This window comes from Staurois parvus, unplaced genomic scaffold (genome assembly GCF_062004578.1).
Source record: "Staurois parvus isolate SC_StPar_1 unplaced genomic scaffold, SC_StPar_1.0 ptg000287l, whole genome shotgun sequence".
Taxonomy (NCBI): domain Eukaryota; kingdom Metazoa; phylum Chordata; class Amphibia; order Anura; family Ranidae; genus Staurois; species Staurois parvus.
Window position 1 is genome coordinate 6,440,069 of NW_028318083.1, and position 16,991 is coordinate 6,457,059.

General features: G+C 40.2%; 1 protein-coding gene across 2 annotated transcripts in view; it reads right to left on the minus strand.

Moving 5' to 3' along the window:
- The window catches only part of FARS2 (phenylalanyl-tRNA synthetase 2, mitochondrial), a 537,715-nt gene that overhangs the window by 228,450 nt on the left and 292,274 nt on the right, over positions 1 to 16,991 (minus strand). The window lies entirely within an intron of this gene.

A 16,991-nucleotide genomic window follows, 5' to 3' on the forward strand; every position in this document is an offset into this window, starting at 1 on the left:
TGTATTATTCTTGCAAAGGAATGCATATGGCTGCTTTCACACTGCTCCATTGCAAAAATGCGGTAAAAACACATGCGTTTTTGCTGCATTTCTGGTACATTTTACACCTGTGAAAAAATTACATGTTACAATAAAAAGACACCAAAAATGCAACTGCGGGTAACTGGTGTTAATGGTTCCATAGGATTTAATGGTTATGCATTTTTTTCTGCTTGGTAATGCAAAAATGGAAGATAAACTGATCAGTATGAAAGGGCTCTTAGTCTGAAAAAGGCAACATTTATGTCTGTGCTTCCCTATGACATGACATCAGTATTGAGATGTTCTTTCAAGAACGTGTTTTAAGACACTATTTGTGTGATATTTGTTTGTATCAATGATGAGTTGGAAATCCTGATCCAGAGTAACTTAAGGAAGAACTTTGTTTTCCTAAAAATGTGCTGTGTTACAACTAGCTAGGTCCCTGAGGTGTATGCCACATCAAGGTTTGCTCCATTTATTGCATTATTTAGAGTATTACTGAAGCTTGATAGTATAGCTATGGTTATATATATATAGGGCTGCAACAATGAGAGCTGCGGCTCTCCCATACATAAGCCATACTGTTGCTTGTCTGCCCCTCCTATTCCCTTGTCCATTTACAGAACACTTTGCATTCTGGGATCCATTTAAAAAAATACAAAGCATTCTGTGATTGGACAAGGGGAGTGGTGGGGCGGGCAAACAACAGTACGGTTTGTGTGTAGGAAAGCCACAACTCTCCTTGTCACAGCAACGGAAGTATAGCCATAGCTGTACCATCCACCATCAATCAAATGCAAAATAATACAGAAACATCAGCACCAGGAGGGTGCATACACGTCATGGGACTTAAGAAGGTTCCAACACAGCACATTTTAAGAAAAACATTTTTTCCTGGAGGTCTTCTTTCACCTGCAAGGTAATCTGCCACTGAAAACTATCACATCTCATGTTGATGAAGAGGGGGACCAAGGAAGGCAAATTACAAGCAGATTAAAATTCAGCGTTGAAGCTGAACTCCAGGCAACCAGCTATACAAAGATACATATGAACTGTTTTGCCTTTATTAATATTAAAATGTGGTACTCACAAACATTCTTTATAGACTTTCTATATCACTTATATCATCAGAGCTTTAATGAACGGGGTCTGCCTTTAAAACCAATCAGTGGTAATGCATGCTAGAGACAGTGGCTGCATGCTAACAGAACCTACTACAGGTAATTCTTTTGTGTAGTAAGGGTTGAGCAGGTCTCTCCCTGGATGACATTTTATGTGATACAGCAAGTCTATAAGTCATGCACACTGCTTCTCTTAGCCAGGGACGGACTGACCATTTGGAAACTCGGGCACTGCCCGAGGGCCCTGGGTTATTAGGGGGCCCCATGAGATGCCCCTGGTACCTTTTTTATAGGCTTTTTTGAGTTTGGGCAAGGGCACAGGGGCCCCATGATCCCCTATTGCCCGGGGGCCCCATGAGTTGTCAGTCTGTCCCTGCTCTTAGCTGACCTTTTTGGGGCTTTTGGTGTTTTTTTGCCTAAGCCCCTGAATGCACCTCAATAAAAGGCTTTTACCCCTGGTTCACATATATGTGGCCATGCGGGCCGCCCTTTGCGTGGGCACGAGAGCCCATTCATTTGAATGGACTCCCATGCCCTGTGACATGCAGGGAAGAAGTCCCTGCACTTTTTCTGAAAACGCAACCCGCACAGGAACCTTGATTCCCAGTACGGTTGAGTTTTCCAGTGTGGGCATCGTGCCATTAGAACTACTTGGACCCGCCTGCGGGTCCGGCATTCCTCTGTGCAGGTGGTACGGTTGCACGGATTTTCATGCGGATCCGCAGCCGCACCACCCGCACATATGTGAACCAAGCCTTAGAGGAGTTCAGGAGCAGCAACATTTAGAGGCAGTCAAAGCTCTTTCTCTAACTGCACAAGAATCACAATCAGGAGAGGAGCTTTTAGATATAAAAAAAACCAAACATGACAAAACATGCTTAAATGCAGCATTTAGGAGCGTTCACCGTTTTCAAGTGTATATTGAAAAAGGAGGCGAATGTTTTGGAAAAAAACGCTTAGAAAAGCAAATGCCCAAAAATGCACATAGCGCAAGCCATACGAGCGTTTTTAATTATGCTTTTTCTGCCACAGGTTCTGACATTTTTTTCAACTGCCTTAATGGTGCATGGACCCTGAAGAGTGTTTGTGAGTACCAAATTTTGCTATTTGGAAACAAGATTATATGAAGGTGTCACATGATGCTTGTTTGCTCTCTGTTTGATTTGCATTTTTTTCACCACTACCGGGCACTTTCACCCCCTTCTTGCCCAGGCAAATTTTCAGCTTTCAGTACTGTCGCACTTTGAATGACTCTTGCGCAGTCATGCAACACTGTACACTGATGACATTTTTATCATTTTTGGAGACATATAGAGCTTTCTTTTGGTGGTATTTAATCACCACTGGGCTATGTATTTATATTAATTTTGAGAAAAACATTTTTTTTCTTTGTGTTATAACATTTTGCAAACAGGTCATTTTTCGCCACTGACGCTGATGAGGCTGCACTGATAGGCAGCACCGATGGGCACTGACAAGGCTGCACTGATAAGCGGCACTGAGAGGTGGCACTGAAGGTCACTGACTGCTGGCACTGACTGGCGGGACTGATGAACACTGGCAGCACTGATGGACACTGTTGGGGCTGGGGGTTGCACGGGACTGCCTCTGATTTTCTAACTGCCGATTACAGACTCTGCAACAGCGTGAGGAAGGTGCAGCTGATCACCGGTAACTGTATTTACATTATAATCAGCTGTGTCATTGGACACAGCTGATCACGTGGTAAAAGGGCACTGTGATTGGCCCTTTACTATGTCATGTGATCAGCTGTGTCCGACAGGCTCATCGATCACAGAGCTCTCCGGAAGCAAACCCCAGAGGGCATGCGAGAGGCGTGGTTCTGGAGGACGCCCTCCCAGAAGTAGGCGAACACGCTGTAGTCATCATTTGGCTGTAGCCTGGTCATCAAGTGGTTAAAGACTCCCACTCTGGAAGAAGCAGCAAGCAATGAATACTCTGTATTAGTATTAACAAAGCTACTGATACTGTATATTGCAATCACAATTACAAAATAAATGTTTTATCTGGAAAGGACATAATCCTAAATTCCCCTGCAGGAAGATTATATCCTTTTTTTCCACTTGAGTATTGACTGTTTGTATCCAATTGCATTTTGTCCATGTAGTTCAGATAGTTAAAAAAAGCCTACCTCACAGCACAGGAGACAGATGAGACCACTATCTTTGGCACAGTTATAGTCCTCAATCTCTTTAAAGCAGGCAGATGTTAAAAACACCATTTAAAGGAGCTGTGTAAGCCTTTAAATGTATTTTGCAGGGACTGGCATGTATGGCTACTGTGGTTGAACAGAGGTTGATCTGCCAACTTCTGTTCAACAGCCCTGTTGGAAAATTTTCACTCGATCAGCGCCAGTTGATCACTGCAGTTCTAATCAGTGCATTCTGAAAGTGAGGAAGTCTCCCCGCTGTCAGGACACAAATACAACATTGGGGAGAATTCATCCATCCACATTGAGTGTTTGGATGGGGATCAGAGTCAGGTTTTTTTTACATTCTACACGCTAATTGAATTTAAAAAAAAAATGAATGCACGGGCAGCGTAAGCTCTTGGATCAGTCTGCTTATCAGTTTCTGCTTTCCCCTGCACAGCAGTACTGAGACTGGAATAGGGACAGGTAGCACTAGGAGCCACACTGGAATGCACTGGAATGTAACATGCTAACAATAGGAAACATTAGAATTGTGATGACCAGGGGTTGCAGGAAAGAAAATCGTTTGATTCCTCCATCAATATAGTCAGTTTTGATGAGGGAATCCCTCCCATGTAGCTATTGCTCCCCCCCCCTTCCGGGAGAACACAGTAATTATTCCTAGTGGCTATAGCCGCTGGCAATATTCGCATGCAAAATCTGAAAGGCTGGTTGTACCAAAGTCGTACAGCAATCGAATTGGGTACATTCAGCCTACCCATAGATGGTTCGAATCTCGGCTGGTTCCTTGAACCGGCCAAGATTCAAACCCATCTGTGGCTGGCTTTACAGCTTATCAGTGTGGATGTTTCAGTGTATTGTAGCTCTTACATTGCCCAGTCAGAAGGTAAAGAGGGGGTATCACAATATTTCTTAAAAATGACAGCCCCCCTTTCCTCTGATCTTAACACCCCTTACTTTTTTCACAGGATTGAGCTGAAATAGCATAGTCACCCAGCCAGGAAAACCACTACTCTCTCATGAGGAGCAGGGGTGGACTGACTGCCCGAGGTCAGTAGGGGGCCCCATGAGATGCCCCTGGTACCTTTCATTGGCTTTTTTGGGTGTGGTTTGAGTGTGGGTGAGGACACAGGGGCCCCATGATCCCCTATTGCCCGGGGGCCCCATGAGTTGTCAGTCCACCCCTGATGAGGAAGGCGGCTGTCCTAGTAACTGGCCCCCGATGGCACTCCTCTGTTCATGCACAGTGTGTTCTATATAACCTCACAGCTCCTGGGATGCATGACGTGGGAATCCTATTAGGCTTTGGGTGGTTGGGGTGTTATGCTTGCCTAGGTAAGAAGCATGGGATGTGCTCCTATCAAAAAGGTGAGTAAGATGGAAGGAAGTGGGAAAAAGTGAGTGAAGGTCGGCTTTAATTCTTTAACAGAGAAAGTGGTGTCACCCTCTTGGTTGTGCTGTCTGGCAGAGGCGTATGAAACAAATATGTCTGAACCAAACTTTTTTCTGCACCTGATTTCCCACCACAAGGTTCTGAGACCCTGACTTCAGTGAGGATTCACAGAAAGGTCACAGCAGACTTGGGAGTGGCAGACAAGTATCAATGCACTGGACCTATAAAGCACAGTTGAAAAGATCGGTATAGTTTTACACGTAACTGAATCCTCTCACCTTCCTCCCCCCCAAAAATATCATCTCATTTTGAGTGGATTCCATCCCAAGAACACTTTAGTAGTAACACTCTGAGTAGAAAAGGACAAGAGGGACATAGACAACAATTGAAATATGATAAAGAATCTAGCTCTTTCTATTCTGCTAAAAAAAAAAAAAAAAAAAAAAATTTTACTATTGCTATGTGTGGCCTTGACAGGGGGAACTGTATTTCCTGCCTGTCACTGGGAAGGGAATTAGCAGCAGACCCCCCCAGGCGGGCTAATAACAGACACAGACAGACTAATAAAAAAGTAGGGAAGCTCCGAAATTTCGGTGGCCAAAATTAGAGATGAGCGAATCGAACCTGGCGAAGTGGAATTCGTTTCGAATTTCAGGAAAAATTCGATTCGCATCGAATCCGAATTTTAGCAAACTTCGGGTGCACAAATCGAATTTTTCCCGATCAGCCGGCAAAAGTGTCACTGCAGAGAGCTCTGCTATTTCTGACAGTTCTGACAGTTCATTTACAGCGGTTGAAACATTGTATCTATTTGTTTCCATTTAGGATACAGATGTTTTTATTCGGAAATAAATAGATACAATGTTTCAACCGCTGTAAATGTGAAGGAACTGTCAGAGAACTGTCAGAAATAGCGGAGCTCTCTGCAGATACACTTTTTGCTGTACTGGAATACTTCTTCTTTTCATTCTTCTTCTTCTTTTCATTCTTCTTCTTCTTCTTTTCATTCTTCTTCTTCTTTTCATTCTTCTTCTTCTTTTCATTCTTCTTTTCATTCTTCTTCTTCTTCTTTTCATTCTTCTTCTTCTTCTTTTCATTCTTCTTTTCATTCTTCTTCTTCTTTTCATTCTTCTTCTTCTTCTTTTCATTCTTCTTCTTCTTCTTTTCATTCTTCTTTTCATTCTTCTTCTTCTTCTTTTCATTCTTCTTCTTCTTTTCATTCTTCTTCTTCTTTTCATTCTTCTTCTTCTTCTTTTCATTCTTCTTCTTCTTCTTTTCATTCTTCTTCTTTTCATTCTTCTTCTTCTTCTTTTCATTCTTCTTTTCATTCTTCTTCTTTTCATTCTTCTTTTCATTCTTCTATTCATTCTTCTTCTTCTTTTCATTCTTCTTCTTCTTCTTTTCATTCTTCTTCTTCTTTTCATTCTTCTTCTTCTTCTTTTCATTCTTCTTTTCATTCTTCTTCTTCTTCTTTTCATTCTTCTTCTTCTTCTTTTCATTCTTCTTCTTTTCATTCTACTTCTTCTTCTTTTCATTCTTCTTTTCATTCTTCTTCTTCTTCTTTTCATTCTTCTTTTTCTTCTTTTCATTCTTCTTCTTCTTCTTTTCATTCTTCTTCTTTTCATTCTTCTTTTTATTCTTCTCATTCTTCTTTTAATTCTTCTTTTCATTCTTCTTCTCATTCTTCTTCTCATTCTTCTTCTCATTCTTCTTCTCATTCTTTTCATTCTTCTTCTTTTCATTCTTCTTCTTCTTTTCATTCTTCTTCTTCTTTTCATTCTTCTTCTTTTCATTCTTCTTCTTCTTTTCATTCTTCTTTTCATTCTTCTTCTTTTCATTTTTCTTCTTCTTTTCATTCTTCTTCTTCTTCTTTTCATTCTTCTTCTTCTTCTTTTCATTCTTCTTTTCATTCTTCTTCTTCTTCTTTTCATTCTTCTTCTTCTTCTTTTCATTCTTCTTTTTCTTCTTTTCATTCTTCTTTTCATTCTTCTTCTTCTTTTCATTCTTCTTCTTCTTCTCATTCTTCTTTTCATTCTTCTTTTCATTCTTCTTCTTCTTTTCATTCTTCTTCTTCTTTTCATTCTTCTTTTCATTCTTCTCATTCTTCTTTTAATTCTTCTTTTCATTCTTCTTCTCATTCTTCTTTTCATTCTTCTTCTCATTCTTCTTCTCATTCTTCTTTTCATTCTTCTTCTTCTTCTTTTCATTCTTCTTCTTCTTCTTTTCATTCTTCTTCTTTTCATTCTTCTTCTTCTTTTCATTCTTCTTCTTTTCATTCTTCTTCTTCTTCTTTTCATTCTTCTTCTTCTTTTCATTCTTCTTTTCATTCTTCTTCTTCTTTTCATTCTTCTTTTCATTCTTCTTCTTCTTCTTCGTCGTGCCCCGTGACTGCCCAAATGAGTGAAGTGTGCGGTGATTCTAAGATCGACGGCACTCATCTGCATGTCATACTGACTGACAGTATTATTTCTCTTCCCCAGCAGACTCCAAGGGCATTTAAATTAAAGGTACAGTGTTCTGCACTAATATAAAGGCTCTCTGAAGCCTAGAAACCCTTTAAATAAGTTAAATTCGCATCGAATAAATTCGCATCGAATCAAATTTCTCCCGCAAATTCGGCGAATCAGCCGAATCGAATTTTTGAATAATTCGCTCATCTCTAGCCAAAATGTTTCGGTCAAAAACACCCCTATAGGCTGTTGGCCAATATGAAAATAAGCACCGATACAGGTGCCGAAAATAATCCTGCCCCCTCCCGCCGCTGCCGCCCCTCGCTACCACCCGCCGCCGCTTGGTAGTTCTCAGTACTTCTGAGAAACTACCAAATGATCCCAGCATGGGGCATAGAGATAAGTTAAGGAAAGATGGCCTCCACTCATCTCTGTGCCCTTGGAGGACCGGAGTGATGTCACTTCCAGTTCCGGCACCTTGTAAACAAGGCCGTTTTTTTTAAAGCACTAGATCAATGCTTTTTGTTCTAGATTCTAATGCTTTACATTGTAGGAGAGATGTGGGCTCTTGTTGACCCCATAGCTCACCATAAAGAGGACCTGCCACTACTTATTTCTATCACAAGGGGCGCATGCATTCCTTGTGATAGGAATTAAAGTGATTACATTTTTTTTTAAAGGGACAGTGTAATAAATAAATAAATGAATGAATAAAAGTTTAACATGCTCCGTCCCCCAATGCTCGCGTGTAATGGTGAACGCATACGTAGGCCACGCCCACCTATGTAAACGGTGTTCAAACCACACATGTGGGTATCGCCACAAACGCAAGAGCAATAATTCTAGCACTAGACCTCCTCTGTAACGTTACACTTGTAACCCGTAGAAATTTTTAAAATGTCACCCATGGAAATTTTTAAGTATTGTAGTTTGACTCCATTCCACAAGCATGCACAATTTTAAAGCATGACATGTTGGGTATCTATTTACCAAAAAATTGGGGTATATATTGTGTTTTTGTTTTTTTTAAATCATTAAAGTGTATTTTTTTCCAAAAAAATTGCGTTTTAAAAATATATTACATTTTAAAAACTATCCGTTTTGGTTTCAGTTTTAGGCCAAGCGCATCTTGAATTTTCGTTTTGGCACCAGAATTTTCATTTCGGTGCACCACTATAAAAAAAGTGTTGCTTTCATATTCTGAGGCCCTGATGGGGAAATCTGCATGTCCTCTTCCAGTGATCACCAGTCACTAGAACAGAAAGTTCACAGAAAAACTTCCTGACAGGAACACAAACAGCACTCTTGCCTACATAAAACAAATTGCTATTGCTATCTATGGCCTTGAATAGGGGATCTGCTTATGCTTATACTTAATGCTCTGTTGACCACCTGTCACTAAACAGGAAGTCAGGGGAAATCTCCCTAACAAGGACACAGGCAGCAATAAAAAATCTAACTATTTCCCACTCTATTAAAAAAAAATATGCATTTTGCTTTTGATGCTTTCTCCAGTGCTGTTTACAGTTTGTTTTGCGTTTTTCTACATGTGGTTTTTTTTTTAAGTGGAATTTGTTTTTTGCTTGGCAGAATAAAAATGCAAAACACAAAATGCAGCAAAAACGTGGCAAAAAACGGACTACCATGCATTTCAGGAGATTTTCCATTGAACTCTATTGTAGCAAAAATGCTGCTTTTTGCTTTTAAAAAAGTCCCTGACCCTTTCCAAAAATGCGGCAGCTCAAAAAAGCATAGATGTGAACATGTTCCTTAGGAAACCCTGTTAAATGGACTGTAGTGTGTTTCTGCAAAAAAGCAAAAAGCACTAAAAAAAAGCATTGGTGTGAATGGAGCCTTAAACTTGGCTTCATAGGAATGTTTTTATTTTCTCTGGAGAGGGGAAAGTCCTCTTTGCATCCTGTTCGCAGACATGCCATGTTAAAGCCCCTCTTCTTGGGGCCATCCACCCCTCCCCTTTTTTTCTCCACTCTGCCCAGACCTTACCCTACACCTAACTCCTTTCCTGATGCTTTAAGAAAAAAAAAAAAGATATACCCTGGGCATTCATAGTTGCAGACCGATCCAGTTCAGAGGTGAACCCCGTATTCCCAATTTTGCTGGTTATGTGACAGTTACATGTTCTGAACAAGTCTACTTTGCACTTTATATTATTTATACCTGACTTTGTATCTTTTAATAGTTTATGGTCTTTGAAGGGGTTACCCTATATACATATGTATGTTTCCGTTGTATTTTGCTGCTTTATGAGTGCAGTATAGTTTAAATAAAGAATTTGAAAAACAAAAAAAGTTTTGACGGGAGTAGCACTTGAAATTTTTCCAGTTTGAAGCACAATGTGTTTTATTTTGCATATTCAAATTTCATGTTGTCTTTCCTTTTACAGTGTTGTGGTATACACAAAGACCCATTGTAATTAGTTTACTTTAAACAAATAGAATCATGCTGAAAGCATAATGTTCCCATTTTAGGCTTCTCCGGTTGATTTTATTCCCTTAATTGGGTTTTCATGCTGTTTGGTAGCAGAACCTTACATGTAAAAGGTGAAATAAGGACACAGGTTTGTGTGATAGAGTGAATATATGAATACTGATTTAGACTTTACACAGCCCAGACATTTACTTTTAACACCTTTTCATTCAAAAAAAGTGTTCTTGTCTTTGTCTTTCTCTGTGAAATGACAGGAACCTTCAAATATATCAGAGGTATTATGAGTTTATGAGTTCAGGAAGGCAGCATTTAAAAAAGGATTTTAAGAACAAGATGATGTAATTTAAGTTTAGATAACAGGGTAGCATAAGCAAGCATTATTTTACAGAATCAATTTTTACTGCAATAGCAATCCAGCATTTGTGCTAGTAATTAAAGGCTAAGTTTACCTGCAAAAAAATAAACATAAGCACAAGGGACACCTTCAGTGTGATGGGGCCCTTGTGCTTCTGTCTTCTAGTTCAGTAGTAATCTTGCTCCCTCATTGATCCCATTCCCCACCCATACCACCCCCCCTTCCCCTCCACTGCCATATTCATCTGGTGTGTCAGGGGTTAATAGAACTGAGGAGGTGTCATGGTCTTTCATCAAGGGAGCCTGACTATGCCCACCCTTTCCTCCCTCCTCCTCCTCCATTCATAGAAGCCATACTACAGCTTCAATGAATGAAACATGGTCTATGAATGGAGGGAAGGACCTTTCAATCATCCCCCCATCCTCCATTCATGGATCCTGTTTTACTTATAGAAACTCTACAGCTAGTACAGCTGTAGCAGGAGCTGGGCGGAACCAGTCAGGCATTTTTTCTGAGTGCCTATTACAACTCTTCAGTTCTATTAACCCCCCGCTGAACCGAAAGATTTTGGTGGGTGGGGGTGGGCATTGGAAGAAGATTACTACTGAACTAGAAGACAGAAGCACAAGGGTCACATCTCACTGAGGGTAAATAATATCGTTTGTGCTTATTTTGTATTTACTTTTTTTAATAAATTTTGGCTTTAGCTTGATTTCATTTATAAGCACAAAATCACACTGCGATTCAGGGATGCGACCATTCAGCACTAATTTTATGTCCCTGTTCTTCCCACTCCTGGACATAACTAGCTAAACTTATAAATAGTACTGTAGATAGAAGAGAGTGCAGTGAATATGGAGAGGAGTTACAGGACATTATTGTTCAGCAAACATTAAACCATATGTCATAATTTCTTTATCTAGTAATACAGTGATCTGTAGTGTGGTCTGGCGTTAGTTTTTACTACAATATTTACAATGCAGGGGAAGGGTACTATACAAATGGCCATCATCAGTCATGATATCTAAATAAGGCTCTTGCTTATATTGGGACTAAACCTCACAAATACCTACCTCTGTTTCAACGATGCATCAGCTAAATCAGTCAGTAGTACTAACATCTTCTCCCCAGTATTTTCTGGGTGTTGGGTCTTTGGCCATCTTGATTGGACAGCCGGGGAAATGACTTAACTCTCTTGCATACACACAGGAGTTCATTCATTCCAGTGCTGAGGTGCACAGAGGATATTGAAAAGAGAATTGGGAACAGGCCAGTAAGTTTGTTTTATTGCAGAAAAGAAAATAGCTTGTCTCTTCTTCAATAAAGATACTGCCAGCTCACATTTTTTAATTTAACTTTGGTTCTGCTTTATGTATTGCCTATACTTTTGGTCGGGGCATATTCATTGAAGAGAAAAGGAAAAAATAAAGTTTTATGCTTTAAGTAGGATCATCTTGCTAGAAATATAAAAAATGGTCAAGGGCCTGATGCCTAACACAAAGCCTGCTGTCTAGATTTTGCATGAGGAAAGAAGAAAGAGAGGGCGCACAGGCCTAGTGCATTACCATAAAAAATGTTTAATAAGAAATAAAATAGGTGTTGTACTTACAAACGACAATATAGTCGAGGCACATCATAAAAGAACAGCTGGGTCAAAACCGCGCTGAGTAATAGTCCGTAATGGGGAATGTAGAGTGGCTCTGAGGAAGAGGCAAGTCCTCGAAACGCGTCAGCCTATTGGATGTCTAGATTTTGCACCTGCTGGCCACTTGTGGGTAGTATGCACAGTGCCAGTGGGGTGCTGGAATGCTCCCTGCACTTCAGAACCTTGCACTGACAACTGCAGTACTATCAGGTGGAGTGATCTCTGCCTGGTGTACAAATACAGTCCGGTCTGGAGGAAGGGAGAGAGAGTGGCACGTGTGACCAGGTAAGTAAGCACTGGACACTAATGCAGAGAGAGGGAGAGAGAGTTAAGGAGAGGGTTACCAGCACAGCCACTGACTACCAATGCAGGGAAAGAGTGGGGGGGGGGTTGCTGACAACATTGCCAATGACCAACAATGAGAGGGGGGAAAGGGAACAGTAACAGCGCTGCTACTTACTAGCAATGCAAAGGGAGGTGACAGCACTGACCACCAATACAAGGCTGGAAGGGGGCACTTACAGTATTGCCACTGACCACCAATGCAGGAAGGGGCTTAACAGCACTGCTAATAACCACCAATCTGGGGGATGCCACTAATCAGCAATGCAAGGCTAAGGATTGGGGAGGGAAAAGGGGCGCGGTGATTTAGCACCACTGCCACCAACCAGCAATACAGTGTGTGAAAGTGTGAGTTAAGAGCAGTATCACTAACTAAAAGTGAAGGGGTGGAGTTAATAGCACTGCCACTAACTACAATGCTGGGGTTAATATTGCATCCACTGACACCAATGCTGGTGGATATTATCTCAGCCAATGACACAAATGCTGGGGTTTATTACTGCGGTCACTGACATCAATTTTGGAGGTTATTATAGTGGTCAGTGATACATACTGGAAGTTATTATTGCACCTATTGACACCAATGCTGGGAGTTGCCATTACTGCCATTGACATGGACAACCAAATCAAGCTGTCTATTAAATCCTATGCACAATCCTGCTCCAAAGAAACAAGAAAGGTATGGGTTTTTTTATGCAGAGCATTAAACATGTAATTTTGTGGGGTAAAAAATTGCAAGTACACTAGTCAAGAACCAAGATATGTGCGACAAGTGGTCTGGCCCAATTTCAATTACAATTTGGGACTTTTCACACAATAAGCCCAGATATCTGTAAGCCATTGAGGATCATGGCCCTGTCCTGGGATTATATTATAAAATATATCAACTTGTTTGTGATAATGGTTCACGGAGGAATACAATTTGAAGGACTCCTTTTCTTGGGGGGTGCTTTTTCTGCAGCTCCTGTGGGTTTTTATAATTGCCCACAGGTTTTTATAATTGGCCAATTACGTTTTCAATTGTGGTATTTTGATGGTAATGTTTGTAGTGTATATTACATTTTGATATATGAATTAATACAGTATATAGTTATTGATGATGCAGAGTTGTCTCCCAGGTCATATGATATATATCAGTGGAATTGGGGAGGGGTTTATAATTTGATAGAAAAAGTAGAGCCCTAGTCAGATTTTTGGTTATATTATCATTCTCTTAGATAGATGAAAACTGTGTCCTGCGTGTCCCCAGATGGATCTTCTGAATTAGGAGAAAGTTCTTAACAGCATAGGTACTCACAGAGCTTTAAATCTTTCTCCTTAAGTCTTTAAGTTTCTCTTATTGGGGTTCTTCCATTTACCAGCAAATAGAGTACACCAGTGCCACCCCTCAATGCTCCTGGTCTCACTTTCTACTCATGAAAACAACTCTGGCTTCAATACTTTGTGTCCACCAAGAACATGTATGTGGATTTGCAAAGCCAGAAGCCCTGATTTGTATATACTTATACAGGTCACTAATTCAGAGTATTAAAGCCAGAATCTCAGCAAGGCAGCCATGTAATTAATCATTTTTGAAGGTGACTTTAAAAGGTTAGTTCCCCTTTTCACAGTGCAGCCCAGGGGGCCCAGTAGGCAGTATAGAGGAAATCCAGTTACCTTTAAACTACATACCTGTAGGTCAAGGCCTGGCCATACACGTAACATTCTGAGTAATTGGCGCCATTCAGGATATAAGTTAAGATAGATGGTACACTGAGCACATTAATCACAAGAATGAGTGCAGAGCTGCTGTATTGCTCATCTAAGCATGAGCAATGTGCTCTCCCTAGTCCACAAATTAGCTTATAAGCAGGATAGTACTGACCCTTTAACTTCACTTTCACGTTTCCAGATACTTTAAAAACTTGCCAACCTACTTTGATTTTGACAGGATAGAATAAAACGTGTGCTTTCTATATGGTATAGTATAGCAAGGTAGACGCCCTCAAGCCACAACCAGCGGTGAAACAAGATTAAAAGACTTCCTATGTCAGTATTGAGGTAGGAATCATGCTAGCTGTGACTGTCACACCAACATAACAAGCCAAAGCATACGAGTGTGCATGTATTATATGTGAGTACAGAGGAAACCTTTGGCAGTAGGCAACTTATCATATTACCAAGATTTCCATAACAGAGCCAATTCATTATATTTTTCCAACAGCAGTAGTGTTGTATGAAATCTAAAGAGCTTTTAAGTATTCAATCTATACTGAAAAATATACATTGCAATATAAACACCTGACTGCTAAAGAAATCTTAGTTTTGTTGTTCTTTTGCTTTTAATACGTATCTTGGGTATCCTGGTGATTTTAAGCTAATAAAGGCAAAAGCTCAAAAACTTTTCAAAAGATAAAGAAACACCATTTGCACTTCATGACATTTTTTTGTAAAGAGAACAGGGAGGCGCAAGAATACTGAAGGCAAGGATGTGTCATCGCTGAAAGTTTTCTTTCATTAATTGGGTTCTTCATAGTATAGAGTAAAGGAAAGAGTCTTTTCAGTAAAATGTGCTGGCACTTGTCTGTTAAATTGCTGTAAATGACATGAAATGTGTGTTGTGATAAAAGAAGATGCAGAACTCAATGAAAAGACCAAAGAGAACACACAGGAGCTTAACCTAAAGACACAAACCTGTATATAGAATTCATGATTCAGGAACTCATTCCGAAGTCTGCTGAACAGAACTTCTTTACTAAGACAAAGTTCACAAGAAATTCAACCTTGTAAAATAACTAAATTACCAAAACTATGACGAGTCTTAAGAAATAGACATACCTTAAAATATATGATTACGTTTATTTTTAGTGCAACAAAAATATAAAAAATATGTTACTGTTGAAGCAGAATTCCATAGTCTTAGCTAGGTAAGGGGGTCTAGGCTCAGATCAGACAATATCAAACCCGCCCTGCAGGCCAGAGTACTTGGTGTCATTCTGGACTCCAACCTATCCTTCCAGCCCCAAGTCCAATCTTTAACAAACTCGTGCAGACTCCACCTCCGCAACATCGCCAAAATACGCGCGTTCCTAACCCCAGAAACCACTAAACAGCTCATCAACTCCCTCATCGTATCACGACTCGACTACTGCAACTCCCTCCTCACTGGACTGCCTCGCCGCTGGCTATCCCCGCTTCAGTCGATCCTGAATACGGCTGCCAGACTCATTCACCTTTCCAACCGCTCTGTTTCCGCCACCCCCCTCTGCCAATCCCTCCACTGGCTTCCGATTGCGCAACGGATCAAATTCAAAATCCTAACATTGACGTACAAAGCTGTCCACCATACTGCCCCGAACTACATCACTGACCTAATATCCAAGTACCGCCCAGCACGCACACTCCGCTCCTCACAAGACCTCCTTCTCTCTAGTTCCCTGGTCTCCTCCTCCCATGCCCGCCTCCAGGACTTCTCCAGGGTGTCACCCATCCTCTGGAACTCCCTGCCCCAACCCATCAGATTATCACCTACTCTCCTCTCCTTTAGGCGCACCCTGAAAACCCATCTCTTCAGGGAAGCCTACCCTACCCCCTGCTAACGTGACCGACCTCCTCCACTCTTCCTACAACTCCCTCCCCCACAGCTATCTCCTCCTGTACCACTATCCCCTCCGTCCTAGATTGTAAGCTCCAAAGAGCAGGGCCCTCGATCCCCTCATGTTTTGCATTGTATTGGTATTGTTCTGTCACATGTTCTGTCCCCCTTTGTAATGTACAGCGCTGTGCGAACTATTGGAGCTTTATAAATACTGTATAATAATATTAATAATAATCTCCACACAGTCACAGTCTTGTACGGTCAACACCATAACTTTCAAAATGGCCTAGTTGCGAACATTCAGAAAAAAAAATTAGAGTCACTTTTTTATTATATGTCCAGAAAGCCAGCGTTGGCGGACCAATATGTAAATTAAGGGTGGTGCATCAATTGTGGGTGTGGCTAGGAGATAACCATAGGATGGTGCTCCATAAAGTGGGTGTGGCTTAAATTACTCTAAATGTTGGGCGTGGCTTAAAGGGGGTGTGATTAAATGAGTCTGAGATTTTTTTGGGCTCCCCCATACAATTTTGCTCTCCACCTCAACAGCCCAAATAACAAATAAACACACACACAGACTTATCTAAAAAAAAAAAAAAAACTTTAATAATATAAACATAAAGGACTGGTCCACACAGTGACTGGTTACAGCACATTACCTCTCACTGATTGGATGCTAGAGGTTACTGCGATTAGTACAGGGAAGTGTCAGATTTCCTACATTTTGAGCTGCAAATCAGTAGACACACTGGCACATAAAAAAATATACATGCATTTTTAACATTTAATTTTTAGTCTTTATATTACTTTTTTGTACTGGGAAGCATTTATAAAACCAATTTATGGCACTCACAGCAATCAAATAATTATTTTTTCAAACCTAAGGCAGAACCACATTGTATTGCTGTAGTATATCCCAATTAAGATACTCACGAGCTGACATTCTGTGGTAGTTCAGCATTAGTGTCTAGAAATCTAATTAATACATTGCTTTACAGATGTAACTGTTGTATTATTCAAGTTAAGATATTTTTAACTACTGTGCCAAAATAAAAAAAAAACCAGCTTAAACGAAGAAATGACATAATAAAGAAAATAGTAAGGAAAAATAACTAGAATTTAATGAGGCATGAAGAAGGCTATTGTTTTATCAAAGTAGATTTACTTGATCTTATTTTAGACACTACTAATTTAATTGGCATTCAAAATATTAGGTTCTACATATGTGCATAATATAAACAGTTCTATGCCAGTTGTTAAGATGCATGCTCCATTGTATCCAGAGATCTGAATTATGTTCAAAGTAATTGGGTCTTTAAGAAGACATGACAATAAAATATCCACCCAAATGTAGTTAATTCATAAAATACACCATTATTTCCTAATGAACTATACGATTTGGACAGCTTATTAGGTGACACTAATTAAAAACTATTTTCAGATGCAAAAGGCCACATAGGTAACTT